Raw genomic sequence first — 15,388 nt, 5'->3', positions numbered from 1 at the left:
TCCACATTTCCTTTGCCCATTTGTCCATCGATGGGCATTCAGGTTCTTTCCACATCCTGGCTATTGTGAATAGAGACACAGTGACTATAGACAGGACTGCTACTATCTCTTTGACATTCTGATTTCAGCTGTCTTGGAGTAACACCCAGAAGTGGGATCGCAGGATCACACAGTAGTTCTACCTCTAGTTTTTTGAGCAACTCCCATATTTTTTTCCATACTGCCTGCACCACGTTACATTCCACCGACAGTGTGCAAAGGTTCCTACTCTTCCACATCCTCACTAACAATAATTGTCTTTTGCTTTTCAGATAATAGCCATCCTGACAGGTGTGACAGGTGTGAGTCTCTGTACAAGGCAACCACATGGATGCACCTTGAAGACATTACACTTAGTGAAATAAGCCAGTCACAGAAAAACAAATACTGCATGATTCCATTTATATGAGGTATCTAGAACAGTCAAATTCATAGAATTGAGGAGTGGAGTGGTGATTGCCAGGAGCCGCCAGGCTGGGGGAGACGTGAGGAGTTACTAATCAACCGGCACAAAGCTTCAGTTAATCGTGATAAATAAACTCTAGAGGTCAGTTGTACGACATTGTACCTACAGCCAATGATAATATATTGTATGCTTGAAAGTTTGTTAAGAGGGTAAATCTCACGTTGTGTTCACAATAAAATAAAACGTGAAAAGAATAAAAACACCAAAGTCAATATAGAGATTTTAAAAATTTATTCGTTCATGAGAGACAGAGAGAGAGAGGGAGAGAGAGAGAGAGAGAGAGGCAGAGACCCAGGCAGAGGGAGAAGCAGGCTCTCCACAAGGAGCCCGACGCAGGACTTGATCCCGGGCCTCAGGATCACGCCCTGAGCCGAAGGCAGATGTTCAGCCACTGAGCCACCCCAGGTGTCCCACCAATATAAAGATTTTAAAAGAGTTCCCCAATCTTTGATTAATTCAAGTGTTTTGATTCATATGAATTATATTCCAAGACACAGGGATCAGAGAGAGGAGAGGACGGGCTATTAGCAATCTATGTGAAATCAGTTCCAAAAGACCGAAGATAAGGAAATATTTTTATGGTGATCCCAAAAGGGGAGAATGTTTATCACCTAGATGATAGGTTGCTAAACTTAACCAGACTGGTGAGGGTCCTTGCCTCCATTTCATAAACAGCAGTTCTTTCTGGGTTGTTTAGCCTGAAGCAGGGAGGACAGAGGCAAGGAGGGAGGTGGGGAAGGTAGCTTGCATGATAGATTTCTTCGAATATTTGAAGAGTTGTCACATAGAAAATAAATTCTATTCGAACTGCTCAGTCCCGATGGCTGCAACAAGGACCCGAGGGTTAGAGGCAGATGAATTTGGATTCAATAGAAAGAAGATCTGTCTAAAATTCTAATGAGAGAATAGATTCCTCTGGGAAATAATGAGTTCCCTGGCACTGGAAATGCTCGTGCTGGGTATTGAGAAGGAAATTCAAATAATTCCATGTCACTCCTAACCTAGAGATTCTGACATTCCAAGATGAGATGACCTTAAACAGCCTTTTTCAGCCATAAAATGTGAGTACAACATGTCAAGATTTCTTCTTTGAACACGGTTTAAAATGACCAGATGGCCACTAAGAAACCATTTCTGCTTAAACTGCCATGAAATGAGACATTTAAAAAAATAATTTAAAAAGCAAGTTAGCATATAAATGGCTTAAGAATTCCCCATATTCTAGACTATCTTCAAATTGCAATTTAATTTAGGACGAGCACTTCTGGTTTATGGTAATATCTTTATGCTTACCTGCTCCCATAGAAATACAAATAAATAAATACTTAAATGTATTTATTGCAAATCACGGTCTATTTGGTCCCATCAGTGATGCAACTGGACAATCTCTGCATCCTTAGTCTATCAACGAGTCCAGGGGAATGTCGATGATCCAGTCATTTCGGTGTAGGTTATGTAGGTTACTTTTCAACATGGCCCAGGTCACCGTCTTTGAGCTATCTGGAATATATTTCCAAGCATGCCTGAGGGCATGAAATGGAGATTTAATGCAGCACTAGGAACACGGATCGCACTAAAACACAGTCAACATTCCCAGGAACAAAGAAATCTTAAGGAAGGAGTCTTTGAAACTACAGCTGATGCCCAGAGAAGATGAGGGCAAACCTTAAAGCGCAGCCCAGACTGAGAGGCTGTTATTGAGTCTCCAGCTGTGATGACAAATGACGTTTGTAAATCTTAATAACTTCTAACTGCCGTATCCCTTTCTTTGGGCAAACTGTCAAGATGGTAAATGCAGCAGAAAAATCCCCTTGAGTTCAAGTAAATAACTTTAACTCTCTCCCTTCAAAGGTTCCTAATATGAGATTTTCGTTTTTCATTATGTACCTTTCATTTATTCAGCATCTTCCTCATCCTAAAAAAGCCTTGGAAGCATCCGTCCTTATTGCTGTCTCTTATGGTCTTTGTTTTATAAATGAGGCATAAGGTCTTTGTTTTATAAGGCGAGCCTCGGCATTGGAGTTAGAATCTAGGTCTCTTCCTTCTGAATCCAAAACGTCACCTGGCACACGATCTCCTTCTGCCACCTTCGTGCTGACAACTTCATTAATAAGACTCATTTCCAGTCAATCCAGACTTGCAAATTGTCATTGCCTATGGTTCCAGGGACAAGAAAGAAATTAGACCCCTCCTTTAGAAACTCACTTAGCAGAAAGTGGGAAGGGAAAGAAATTAAAACACGTTATAAAAACCTCCCCTCAGCCCTCTCAACGTTTACGTTTCCATCGTCTCTCTCAGTGGAAAGATATATTTACGCTGCAGTTATTTCCAACTATCTGCCCCCCATGAATCAACATGATGGCTCTGCAAACAATAAACCTCTTTCCCAGCTTTACAGAGAAAATGTGGCCAAAAGTCTTTTGTCCAGAGAAGAGACTCAAGCTGTCTGCACCTTCTTAATGGTCACTTCTACGATGCCCTGCTCAGGAAGAAAGAAATAAAATAACTAAGGATGGAAAATATTATCTTCTCCCTCCCACGCCCACTTCATAGCCTGATTTCCCCCTTCATTTCCAATGTGATAGCATTCACTCAGACCCTTATTGTCTCATGCCTGGAATGATCTGATTTTCCCAATCCCACCATTATTTCTCTGCTTCATTCCCCTCATACGTAGAGGGGAGAATAATAACGATTCCTCTCTCACTGGATGGCTGTGGGAAAGAAATGAGTAAACACGTGGGAAGCGTTTCGATGGGTACCTGGCATACAACAAGCACTCAATAAATGTTAGCCCCAAGTAAAATCTTATCCTCTACACTATAAAACTGATAATTCTACAATGAAAATCTGGGTATATCCAGAATCCACCACGTCCCATCTCTTTCATGGTTACCCCCTCTGGTCCAAACCCCATCATCACTTGTCTAGAGTATCCCAACAGCCTCTTTACTGGCCTTGCTGATTCTGCTCTGGACCTTACACTGCAGACTGTGCCTAGCTCAGGAGCCCAAGGATCCCTCTGAATTTTAAGTTGGCTCTTACCACCCTCTGTTCACTCTTTCTCATGCTCGTGTGCACTTGCTCCCTCTCTCTGTCTGTCTCTCTGTCTTCCCATTCCCTCCCTCTCTCTCCCTAATGGTTGCTCATCTCACTGCAATATAAACCTAAGTCTCTATAGTGGTCGATAAGGCCTTGCAGAGCCCATGACCCCCCTCCAGTTACGCCCCTGATCTCATCTTCACCTACGCGGCTCTTAGTTTACTTAACTCCAGCCCCCCCAGGCCTCCAGGATTCTTCACACAGGCCTGGCTTGCTCCCAGATTGAGGCCGGTGAACCCCGATTTCCTCCGCCCGCCACACCTTCTCCTCCCACCCCTCCCACCCCATCTGCATCACTTCCTCCAGTTTCTTCAAATCTTGAAGGACCACCCGATTTTGAACTGCAGCTCTTCCTTGTCCACCCCAGCACGACCGATCCCCTTAATCTGCTCTTTATTTTTCCATGGCACACACCAGCCTTTAAATGATAATATTGATGGTTTCCCACCAGTAGAAAGTCAACCCCACAGGGACAGAGATTTTTATCACATAGTTTATTGATGTTCCCCTAATGCCTGGAAAAATGCCCGGCACATAACATGTTCCAAACACATGTATCCTATAAAACAGTGAATAAATAAATGAGTCGAAGTGTTCCCATTCTGCTGCATCCCCTTCAGGCTTTCCCGGCTGCCAGAGGTCAGGCCAGACTTCTTAGCCACAAAAACCTGTAACCCTCTGCCCTTCCCCATTCCTTCAGCCCCGCTCTCTGCCAGCACACTGCACTTGGTATGTTGTTGCAGCTTCTTGGTCCTACAGCCTTCTGCTGACCTGAGTGCCTCATCTACCCGGCAAATATCTCCCACCCTCCAGGACGTCACCTGGACTGCGAAGCTTCTCTTGATTCTCCAGTTCCCGGCAGTGTATTCCTCTTCCCTTTGTGCTTCTGGTCTAACCCGAGAACTCTTATCTCAGCACCAGTCACTGCAGTGGTTTCATTTGCTTTCATTGGTTTCCACGGCTATCCGCTTGGACCACATGAAGGCAGGGAACCTACTCATTTGCCCGGCCCGGTGCAACCAGGGCAAACCAGGTCTTATGGGTCATAGTACTCAAGATAGACTGTTGTGTATGCTTAGGAAAGAGTAAAAAATGTCCACTGGACCCTGCTGGTTCTAACACATCTAATAGCAGAGGGCGGGTTAGACAGGAAAGCACCTCCCGGTCAGCTATCCTGCCTCAGTGCTTGGAACTCCAGCCCAGTGCTGATGCTCTCAAGGAAGATAAAGGAGCTGAGGCAGAGAGTACTGCATGTGGATGGATGGAAGGCGGGGGTCCCACCAGGAGTGCACGAAGCCCTGGGCTACAGGCTTCATACCCGCTGACGGAGGCAGGGTGGTGAAGGAGAGGTCCCACTGGGCCACCTGAATCTCTAGATCTTTCCTGAATTGCACTAACTCCAGGCTGTTCCTCTTGAAGCACGGGGGCCAGGGGATAGACAATCACACAGGAGGGGATTGCTCCAAGGAGCTTCCAGTAGTGGAAGCTAAATAAGATGCTAGGCAGGAAGAGATGAGGAGTCAGAGAGAGAGAGAGAGTAAAGGAGAAAGAGAAAAGAAAAAAACAAAACAAAACAAGAAGTGCTACTTTTCCTCCATCAAAACCGCCCTTGCAATGCCCCGCATGCCATTAGCCCAAATTTCAACCCACAACCTTTCAGTGGGGGCGATCCCTGAGCACTAGCCCCATAGAGCTTCTTATGGTGCTGCCCTTTCACTATGGCTTTTAAGTATCCTCCCCCTTTCCCACTGATCATAAACTCTCCTTCGGTTCAGGCATTTTCCCTGGTTTTATTATCTGTTCCTTGGGCCAGGGTCACATAACATGCTGACTAAGGTTAATTACTTCATTAATTCCCCTACTTTCCCGATGCGCAGTATTACTTTTATCACCTTCTGTTCAAAGATGAGTTGAATTCATTAGTAGGATTTTGTGCGTGAAGGTCAGTTAAACATCAAATTGCAGGCCAAGAGAGAGGAAATAAGAAAAGCCCATAGGGCTGCCCCTGAAAGTCCTCTCCCAAATGTGGTCTGCGCTCAGTTTATCTTGCTGAGCATATTATAACCCACCCCGGGCACAGCTCTGCTTCTTCCACCCCACATTTTCCAGCAAAACACATACCCACAGCATAAACAGACCAGGAGAACCGTCTGCCATCTTCCCAGGGTACTTCCTTCACCCTCACATCCGCCCAAGCCATTCATTCAACAATCAGGAGGACGGTACCTGCTATATGCCGGGAGCACTGCAAGGCTTTGGGCAGGTAGCATATTACGTACAACTCTGCTCTCAGAACATAGGGTGCGATTAAAGAGCAGAAAAATAAATCAATGGTTTTGTAAAGTGTGATGAATATATAGTGACAATAACACGAGTAGCAATGGTGGCTGAGATTAATTAAATGTGTACTGTGCTCCAGCCACTCTTACTCTTCACATATTATTAACTCATTTATCTATTAAGTCAACAGCCCTATAAAGGCAATTACTATTATTCTTCTCTGTTTTGCAGATGAGGAAAATTGAAGCACAAAGAGTTAAGTAATTTGTCCAACCAGTTGATAAAAGTCTGAGTCCTGATTCAGACCCAGACACATATCCTGAGGCACATAAAACAAATTGAGGGGCCAGGACTCCATTCTTCAACTCCACCTGGGAACACTTCTACACCTGCGGTCTCTGTTCCTGACTCGTTGGCCAGCACTTCTGTGGCACGCAGAGCACTTGCGTGTGCCATGCGCTGCTGGTTATACAGAAAGCCTGCAAAGTTGAGAGCACAAAGCCATGTAAGGTGCAATAGTAAAATGGTACACTTAGCACAGTACAGGAAAGCTATGAATAAGGTACAGAAGAAGCACTGGGCAGGGAGTGGGCCTGCTCTCCATGGTAAAGATTAGGGAAAGTTTTATCATGGAAGGACTTTGCACAACCAGAAGTAGGAAAGCATTCTTGAAAGGGGGGCTCCTGGGTGGCTCGTGGTTGAGCATCTGCCTGTGGTTAGGTCGTGATTCTGGGGTCCCGGGATTCAGTCCCATGTTGGGCTCCCTGCATGGAACCTGCTTCTCCCTCTGCCTGTGTCTCTGCCTCTCTCTCTGTGTCTCTCATGAATAAATAAATAAAATCTTAAAAAAAAATAAAGAATTATTGAAAGACATTAAAGGTGGAGGGAATCCCCCATCGCTTTTCTTTAGGAAAGTCTCTCCTCTTTCAAAACCATCCTTGAAACTTTCTTCAAGGAGCCTCCACCTCAATATTTGTGCTGCTTAATTTCAGGTATCAACCTGACTGGGACACGGGGCATGGGGCAGGGTGGGTGCTCAGATACTGGGTTAAATGCTTTCTGGGTGTGTCTGATGGGTGTTTCTGGATGAGATTGACATGTGAATCTGTAGACTAAGGAAAGCAGACTGCCCTCCCGAATGTGGGTGGACCTCATCCAACCCGCGGCTGAGGCCGAAGCAGAACAGAAGGAGTGGGTTAGGGGGGATTTGCTCTCTGCCTGACTGTTTTTGAGCCGGGACACCAGTCTTTTGCACTCAGACTGGAACTACGCCAGTGGCCTTCCCAGTTCTCCAGCTTGCAGGTGGTGGGACTTCACGGCTTCCACAACTGCGTGTGCCACCAAAGTCCTTGAAATAAAGGACTGTTTATTAGTTCACCACCGGGTCTGTTTCTCTGGAGAGCTCAGACTAGAACAATCCTATTCTGGTCACCTTTTTCATGTGTTTCCTTGGCACGCATATGTCGTTGGTTAGGGCATCATAGTGCAGCTGCTATGATATGGGAGTGTCTCCACATAAGCATAGGGGGTCCTCACAGTGAGAAATCACAGAATTCAATATTCTTCCTCGTTGCTCCACCCAGTAGCCACTCAATAGATGTGGTTCCCTTGCTGCCTGTGCTAGGATTTCCCAGCACCTGGAAGCAGCAGGAAGGCTTGTCCTTTGGGGGTTGCACGCTCTTTCTAGCAACATCACACATGGCCAGTTATCATAAGGCAAGTTCAGAAAGATGTAAGCAAAGCAGTCGTCTATTTAGGGCATCCTTTAGATCTGAATGACCACTAACTTATACTCTGGCCGGAGGCACCAGACAAACCCTAGCCCTCAAGTAAGTCTGGTCCCCATCATGGGGACTTGGACTTTTTGGAAGGACAATCCATGCCTATTTAGAATATAAACTGTAAAAAAAAAAAAAAAAAAAAAGAAGCTGAGCTTCACTCATCTTTGAATATTTATGGATGGAACACAAAGTTTCATGCTTTCTCCACACTAAACTCTGGTTGCCTCTAATTTAAGAAGGAAGAACTAGAGGAAGCTCTCATTGCAGTGAAATCTCCCCAGAAGAGATTATTGGAAATGAATTCGTCTGCATCCACGGAAAGTCTCCATCTCAGAATGCATTTAGGACTGGTACTCATTAGCTCCCCATGTATATTCGAGCATTCTCCATGTGCTGAAACAGCACCTTAGTCAAGCCTGGACGCAGCATTAGATGAGATAAAGTCTTTGCCTCATAGGGGAGTAAGAGAGATCTACAATGAACTTGAAGTAATTAAAGCCTCGTGAACCATGTTAAGTCTGTGAAGAAATTAAAGCAGCATTAGGAAGTAGAGACTGAAATCGGTTCGTAGTGTGTGCATGCATGTATGATGTATGAGTGCGTGCGCGTGTTTGGGCTCCTTTAGATATGTTGCTCAGGGGTGGCTTCTCTAAGGAGGTGAAATCTGAAATGCAAACTATAAGATAAAATAAAAAAAGGATATTTCAGGCAAAGGAAACAGTAAATTCAAAGGCCCTGGAGTGAAAATGGCTTGGTGTGATGAGGAACAAGAATGGCACTATGGCAGGGGGCGCCTGGGTGGTTCCTTCTGCTGAGCATCTGACTCCTCATCTCAGCCCAGGTCTTAATCTCAGGGTCGTGAGTTCAAGTCCCATGTTGGGCTCCACACTGGAGCCTACTTTAAAAAAAAAAAAAAAAGAAAGAAAAAGTTAAAGAATGCCGCCCTGGCAGGAGCATCACAGGTAGCAGGGAGAATGACAGAGATGAAGCAGAAAACAGTCATGGGCCAGATCTTGGAGTGTCCCATAAGGCATGGGAACCACACAGGACTTAGGGTTTCCCCCAAAATTTGATAGGAATTCATCGTAGAAGAGAAATAATGTGAGAATCTAATTTATCTTTTCACAAGATGACTTTAACTATTGAGTGTGCAAGGGGTAGAAAGGTGGACTCCCAAAGACAAGTTACAAGTGAGAAGTTAGTCCAGGTGAGAAAGGGTGGTGTGTCGGCCTAGGATTAGTGACATATTGTCATGTAATGGAATTTGGGGTATATTTTAAAAGTGGAGCTGACAGGATTTGCTGATAGTTTGGATGATAGGACAAGAGAGAGAAAAGCTGACTTCTAGAGAGAGCTCGATACTCCGCGAAGATAAAGAAGCTGGAGCTCAAGGCCACTCACCTGGAAGGACATTTTTCCAGGCATTTGCGATGAGCCCTAGAAATGTCATACTTGTGATTTTATAATCCTTTTCTTTAACAGGACCCCTAGGATGTCAGGGCCCACAGAGCCTGAATCTTCCTTAGTTCCAAGGTTTTAGCCCGAGTAACCAAGCAAAAAGGATCACATTAAGAAAGCGTAAAAAGTTGTTCAAATCACGTATCGAAGGCATGTAACGTCTAGAGCCACGCTAACCAACCGTCACTGGTACATTGACCAAGAACGCCTCATGGGATACGATTATAAAGCAACTCTATTTTTTGTCTCCTCCAGTCCTTATTTTGCTGTTGTTTTATTATCATTTTTCCCTGTTCCTAAATGACAACTCAGAAGATCCTTCTTTTATATTTTTAAATACCTTTAAATATGTCGCAGTGCGAATAATAAAAGTTGACAAGTCTCGTTCAGAATCAGGATGCCTGATTCTCATTCAAAGGCGAGACCTCTCCCTTGCTCCCAGGGCGCTGCTGCCAGGAGCAAGGCTGAAGCCGGGAAGGAGTGTGGTTGGCTGCTCCTCCCCTTCTCTCTGCTCCCCGTCATAGGCACCTGCTGCCTCTGACATGGCCAACGCGGGCGTGGGAGAGTGAGAGGAGAGAAGGGCAAGGGAAGCAGGACAGTCCTTACTGGACTGGCACGATCGTAACTGGGCTAAACTCTCAGAGCCTGGCAGATGGTTGGAACTGGCCTCTCCTTTGATGAGCACATTCACTTATTGCTCAGGAAACTTCCGCCACCAGGGGGGTCTTTCTGAGGTTCCCTTGATTCTTTTGGGCACATCCCTATTTCGCCTTGGTGCCTAGATCCTGGGAACTTGACTGTATCCTTAGCTTCCCCTTTGCTGAGCCCTGTGTGTCCACCCAGGGGGTTTCTTGGCGCCGAGACAGCTGTAGCCCAACACTTCCCCTGTGTGGAATATGCTGCCTGCAGTCCACCGCTGACAAGTGGAAGCATCCTTCTCCCTCTGCCCCTCCCCTGCTCTCTCTCTCTCTCTCTTAAAAAAGGAGAGAGGTATTTTTCCACTACAGCCCCAAGGGTATAGACCAATCCTAGGACACTTATCCTTCAGCCCATCCATCAGCACCTAGAGCTGTGCTCTTCGTGTCTTCAGGTAGGGTTCCCACATAGCCGCTGTGAGCTCACAATGACCTCAGGAAGCTCTCAGTGACCTCCTTATAGGGCATCCTTTTCAGTCGAGATGAGGGGGAAGCCCCACTTATCCTTTCCCTTTAGAAGAAGGTAAGACATAGCACACAAACAGCTGTCTCCAAAAAGTCCTCTTCTTCCCCAAATCCTCCTTTTACTTGTCATAGCCAACTAATTTTTGGACACCTGTAGTTTTCAATTTCAGATCAGTGTTCTCTCTCACAATAGCTGCCGCCTCTATCTTAATATCCTTAAGCTTCCCCCTCTGCTGTGTCCTCTGCCTCTCTCTCTGTGTCTCTCATGAATAAATAAATAGAATCTTAAAAAAAATTCTGATTTTAATATTAGTAGTTCTCAAAATGAGCTTCCGATGACTGCTTAATATCCTTAATATCCTGCTTAGCCCAGTCCAGCTTCAATGAACAGTTACGAATAACCGTTCTTACCTTACCCAAACATTGCAGATTCAGATCTTGTTACATCATTTTAACCAGGTGCTTCATCACATCTTACTTACATTCATTCTTCTTCTATACTTGTGAGCTTAATAAATTTCTGTAACTTGTAATTCTTCAAATTCCAAAATAGGTAAGGTCATGTGGTCATACCAAGTGAGGATGTTCAACCCTTCCTCCACACTGGCGGTTGGCTCATTTGATGACACACTAAGAAAGCAAGCTTCGGTTTACAGAGATTTTGTGAGTTGTCCCTGGAAACTTTCAGTATTGCTTCATTTCTTCACCAGTCAAAACACAGGGACAGCTGGGTGGCCCAGTGGTTTAGCGCCTCCTTCAGCCCAGAGCCTGATCCTGGAGACCCGGGATCAAGTCCCATATTGGGCTCCCTGCAGGGAGCCTGCTTCTCCCTCTGCCTGTGTTTTTGTCTCTCTCTGTGTGTCTCATAAATAAATAAATAAAATCTTTTAAAAAATTCTGATTTTTAATATCTGTAGTTCTCAAAATGAGCTTCTGATGACTACTGATGAAGACATGGCTTGCACTGCCACTTTGTTATTACCCTCAGAACACTATGCTCATTATTGGTTTTCTTTTCTTTTCTTTTTAAGATTTTATTTATTTATTCATGATAGAGAGAGAGAGAGAGAGAGAGGCAGAGACACAGGCAGAGGGAGAAGCAGACTCCATGCCGGGAGCCCAATGCAGGACTCGATCCCAGGACTCCAGGATCATGCCCTGGGCCAAGGCAGGCACTGAACTGCTGAGCCACCCAGGGATCCCCTCATTATTGGTTTTCTTTTTGAAATTTCAATACAAACAAATATCCATAATTATCATTTTGTACATCTTATTTCCACTTTTTCCTCTTCATTGTCCTTTCTTCATTTGTACCTTTATGCCATGCACATCCCCATCCCAACAGACACACACACACAGACACACATGCAGGCATGCACATACAGCCCCAACGTGATTATCTTGGGCTTGGCCCTCCAATATGAGGCCTCAAAACTCTGCAGCAAGCAGCAGTGGTCAGAAGGCCAGCATCACCTGACCAAGGAGTCTGGAAGCTACCAGAGGCGGTAGGAGTGGATCCAGTGTTAGACTTTCTGGAATGGATGGCTTCCTGCTGGTTGAAAACCAGAAGTGCTAGTAGGAATAGATGGTGATGGAAAGAGAAGAAATGACACATAATTGGAGAAAAATTCAAGACTGGAGCTAGGAGTTTTCTGAAGACAAGAATGAGGTCCAGCTATCCTGCCCCAAATAATGGTTAGGCCCAGGGCAAGAATAAAAGTAGAGACCCCCATATCGTGTATCTAAATATTGTAAAAATATAATGTGAGCTAAGGACTGTTCAAAAATATATGTTCTATTCCCCCATCTTAACAAATATGTACTATTAAGAACAAAATAAACAGTTGTGTGAAGCTATGCTCTGTATCTGAGTAAGGATGAATGAACTTAATTATTATTGCATAAATCTGGGTGTTCTGTTATCAGCGGCCCAGTCCTGGGAGGCCTAGTGATGTGTGGATGAGTAATAAAATAGACATTTGTGACCTGTAAATGATAAATAGGTATATTTATATTTTTAATAGTTTATATCACTATAAGTTATATACTTAATTGTTTATAAATGATTAATGTCCATTCTTTAAGACCATTTTTCTTTGTTTACCTTTATTTCAGCAAAATCACTAATTATCTTATTATAATAAAAATTATCCACATAATTTAATGGGAAACAATATGGAGCTTCCTCAAAACTTAAAAACTGATCTACCATATGACCCAGCAATCCCACTTCTGGGTGTATACCCAAAGGAAATGAAAACAGGATCTCAAAGACACGTGCATTCCCCTGTTTATTGCAGCGCTATTCACAAGACCCAACATATGGAAACAGGCTGAGTGCTCATCAACAGATGAATGGATATAGAAGGTATGATATATATTTACGATGGAATATTATTCGGTCATGAAAAGGAGGACATCCTGCCATGTGCAACAACATAGATAAACCTTGAAAACATTAGGTTAAGTGAAATAAGTTAGAGAAAAGACAAGTAGTATATGATATCACTTATATGTGGAATCTAAAAAAATCATAAAAAGAGAGTAGAATGATGGTATTTAATTTTTTTTTAATTTAAAAAATAAAAAAAGAAAATCTAAACTAGGTTTAATTTGAGATTTTTGACTAGGAGTTACAGGGTTTAAAGAGAATGTGGTTTGGCCAGAATAATTGTGTTATTTATAAGAGGTATTTGAGAGGCTCAGCTTTCTTCTGCCTTTACTTCACCTTTGCCTTCTATCTCGTGCTGGAACCTGCCCTGATTCCATGAATAAAGCAGCAACCGCGTTACACGGTAATGCCACAAGCCCGGGTCCAACACGCCACCCATGGCAGTGTGAAGGCTTGTGAAGTGTTCACAAAAGGCCCATACTCACGCCTTCAGAGTGTGTGGAGTGTGTGGAGTGTGCATTGCTTTGGATCTAAGGGTTAGAAACAGGAAAGCTCAAAGTGCATTCTCTGCTGCAGACTTGTTAAAACGCCCTCTCCCCACCCCACTCTGTGTGGGTAAAACATACAGTCGACAACTTCAGATGCATCATCAGAGGTGGGACTCCGTGTTAGGGACTCAGTGTTTGTGTCCCCCCTACATTCCTATGTTGAAGCCCTACCCCACCAATGTGATGTTATCTGGAGGTGCAGCCTCCTCCAGGAGGTGATTAGGGTCAGATGAGATCAGGAGGATGGGCTCCACATGATGGGATTAATGCTCTTAGAGAGGAGACACGAGCTCATGCTCCCTCACGCTCGTGCTCGCCCTCCCTCTTATTCTCGGCCACGTGAGGACATAACCACAAAGACAGCACTTACTAGAAATTCAATCAGCTGCATCTGGATCTCGGGCTTCCCAGCCTCCATAACTGTGAGAAAATAAGTGTGTTGTATAGGGTCTCGGTCTGTGGTGCTGGGTATGGCAGCCTGGGCTGACCGGTGTGCTACGGAATCATTGTCGTTAACTCCACGGAAAGGGGATGAGTGGCGACAACAGGTTGGAGCACATGACTTCTTAGTCCTGAACACACATAAATCCTCTTTGAATAAGAAAGAGAGTTTTGGGCATCATTTTTGTTATATTCTACATGTGGCCAATCTTTTTAGGGTGAAATGAGGCAGTTATGTGCACAGCACGTCTCCTGGGAGCTCCACCTCTCACCTCTACCGTGGTGTGGAAATACCCTCCCTCGGGGTCACTCTTTAAGGCACCTTCTGGAAAAACAGGCATTTTTAACTGGGTCATTCTAAAGGAATGCCAAAAAAACCTTGTAACCTCTCGGGGGGATGACCTGGACTCCGATGAAGCTGTTTCAGGTTTCTAATCTGATTCTCTCAGCAGCTCCCGAAGGAGGCAGGGCAAGTACTACTGCTCTTGCTGTAGGAAGGAGTATCACAGGGAACGGATGAGTGACTCGCCTTAATCTACACAGATGTCAGATCCCAAATCCTAGAAATGCAAAACCATCCTGCAGCTTCCTTGGAGTCAGGGAACAAGCTGGGAGGTTACTTACTGAGCTGGGATCAGTGCGAGGGGGTGGGAGCCACAAGAGAACCGGCTATGAAGAGCTTATCCTCTCTGCAGCATGGGGCTCAGTTCACCAGGGAAAGTGGCTCCGCCTGAGTGATGCAGAATCAACGCTGACACATTCATCCCTGGTTCTGACCTCCTTATTGGCCAAGTCCCTCCTCTTTGCTTTTATTACACTTCTTTCTGTGTTCAAGAGATTTTCATGACGCAGTGTACTTTAAGAATGCACATGGTTAATAATAAGGCTCAAAGTGATTATTTCCCAACTTCTAGCATCTTTGCCTGTCCTTGCACCCGTTGCTCCCTCCGTCTGGATGCTCTTCCTTTCTGTCCCTCCACCACTACCACACCCACGCCCACAAGCTTACATATTGATCAGAGCAATACATGCTAATTATGCAAATGCAGAAGACCAGAAGTTAATTTACAAAGATACTAACAGGTTTTGTGTCAGGACATCTAAGTGGTCTTTCTGTGAGATCATGATAGTGACTTTATCAATTTAAGATGCAATAAAATACCACTCAAAATACTTTTCTCTGGGAATTCCTCTCAAACTAGTAGTTACTAGCTGGTAACTTTACTCCTGTTACAGCAGGTAAACCTTCTGTTCTGTAACCTGCTAGAGAGAGAGAAAGAGCACATGGACTTTGGAGCTATGTAAATCCCTGCTTCTGCCTCTTTCTAACAGTGTTTATTTAACCTTTGAGCCTGAGTTTTCTCATCTGTAGGACTGAAATAACCCTTACCTAGGAGGGTAAGGACCAGAGGTCACCTGTGTAAGGCAGCTGGTGCAGTGGCTGACCTATGACGTGTATGTAATACAGGTAGTTCTCATCTTGCCGAGACCGCTTCCACGGACAGCAGCGTGTAATCCATCTCACGTCCCCCAATGTGCAGCAGAGGCTCCAGCACAAAGCCGGCGCTCTAAAAACGTGCATAGAATAAATACACAAATGTATGAACAAATGAATGGATGCAGGGGACACAGTAATCCCATTGGTAGGTCATCTACTAGAACACCGAAGCCCCCCAGCCAAAGACCAGTGACAACACTTGTGTGGTTGGACCAGTTGGGTT

At 44.6% G+C, this 15,388-nt stretch overlaps 1 long non-coding RNA gene across 2 annotated transcripts; it reads right to left on the bottom strand.

The window, feature by feature from the left end:
• Positions 1-1,763: 1,763 nt before the first annotated feature.
• Positions 1,764-14,478, bottom strand: LOC102152868. 2 transcript variants are annotated; one of them, XR_005370046.1, is made up of 4 exons: positions 14,292-14,478; positions 13,597-13,798; positions 2,393-2,659; positions 1,764-2,028 (listed from the first exon to the last, which is right to left on the bottom strand). It is a non-coding gene; the product is annotated as an uncharacterized LOC102152868 (long non-coding RNA). The 2 variants fall into 2 exon arrangements; XR_005370047.1 differs by lacking the exon at positions 13,597-13,798.
• Between the last annotated feature and the right edge of the window lie 910 nt (positions 14,479-15,388).

This window comes from Canis lupus, chromosome 15 (genome assembly GCF_011100685.1).
Source record: "Canis lupus familiaris isolate Mischka breed German Shepherd chromosome 15, alternate assembly UU_Cfam_GSD_1.0, whole genome shotgun sequence".
Classification (NCBI taxonomy): domain Eukaryota; kingdom Metazoa; phylum Chordata; class Mammalia; order Carnivora; family Canidae; genus Canis; species Canis lupus.
Note: the sequence above shows the minus strand (reverse complement) of the source record. Positions and strands in the feature narration are given on the sequence as shown.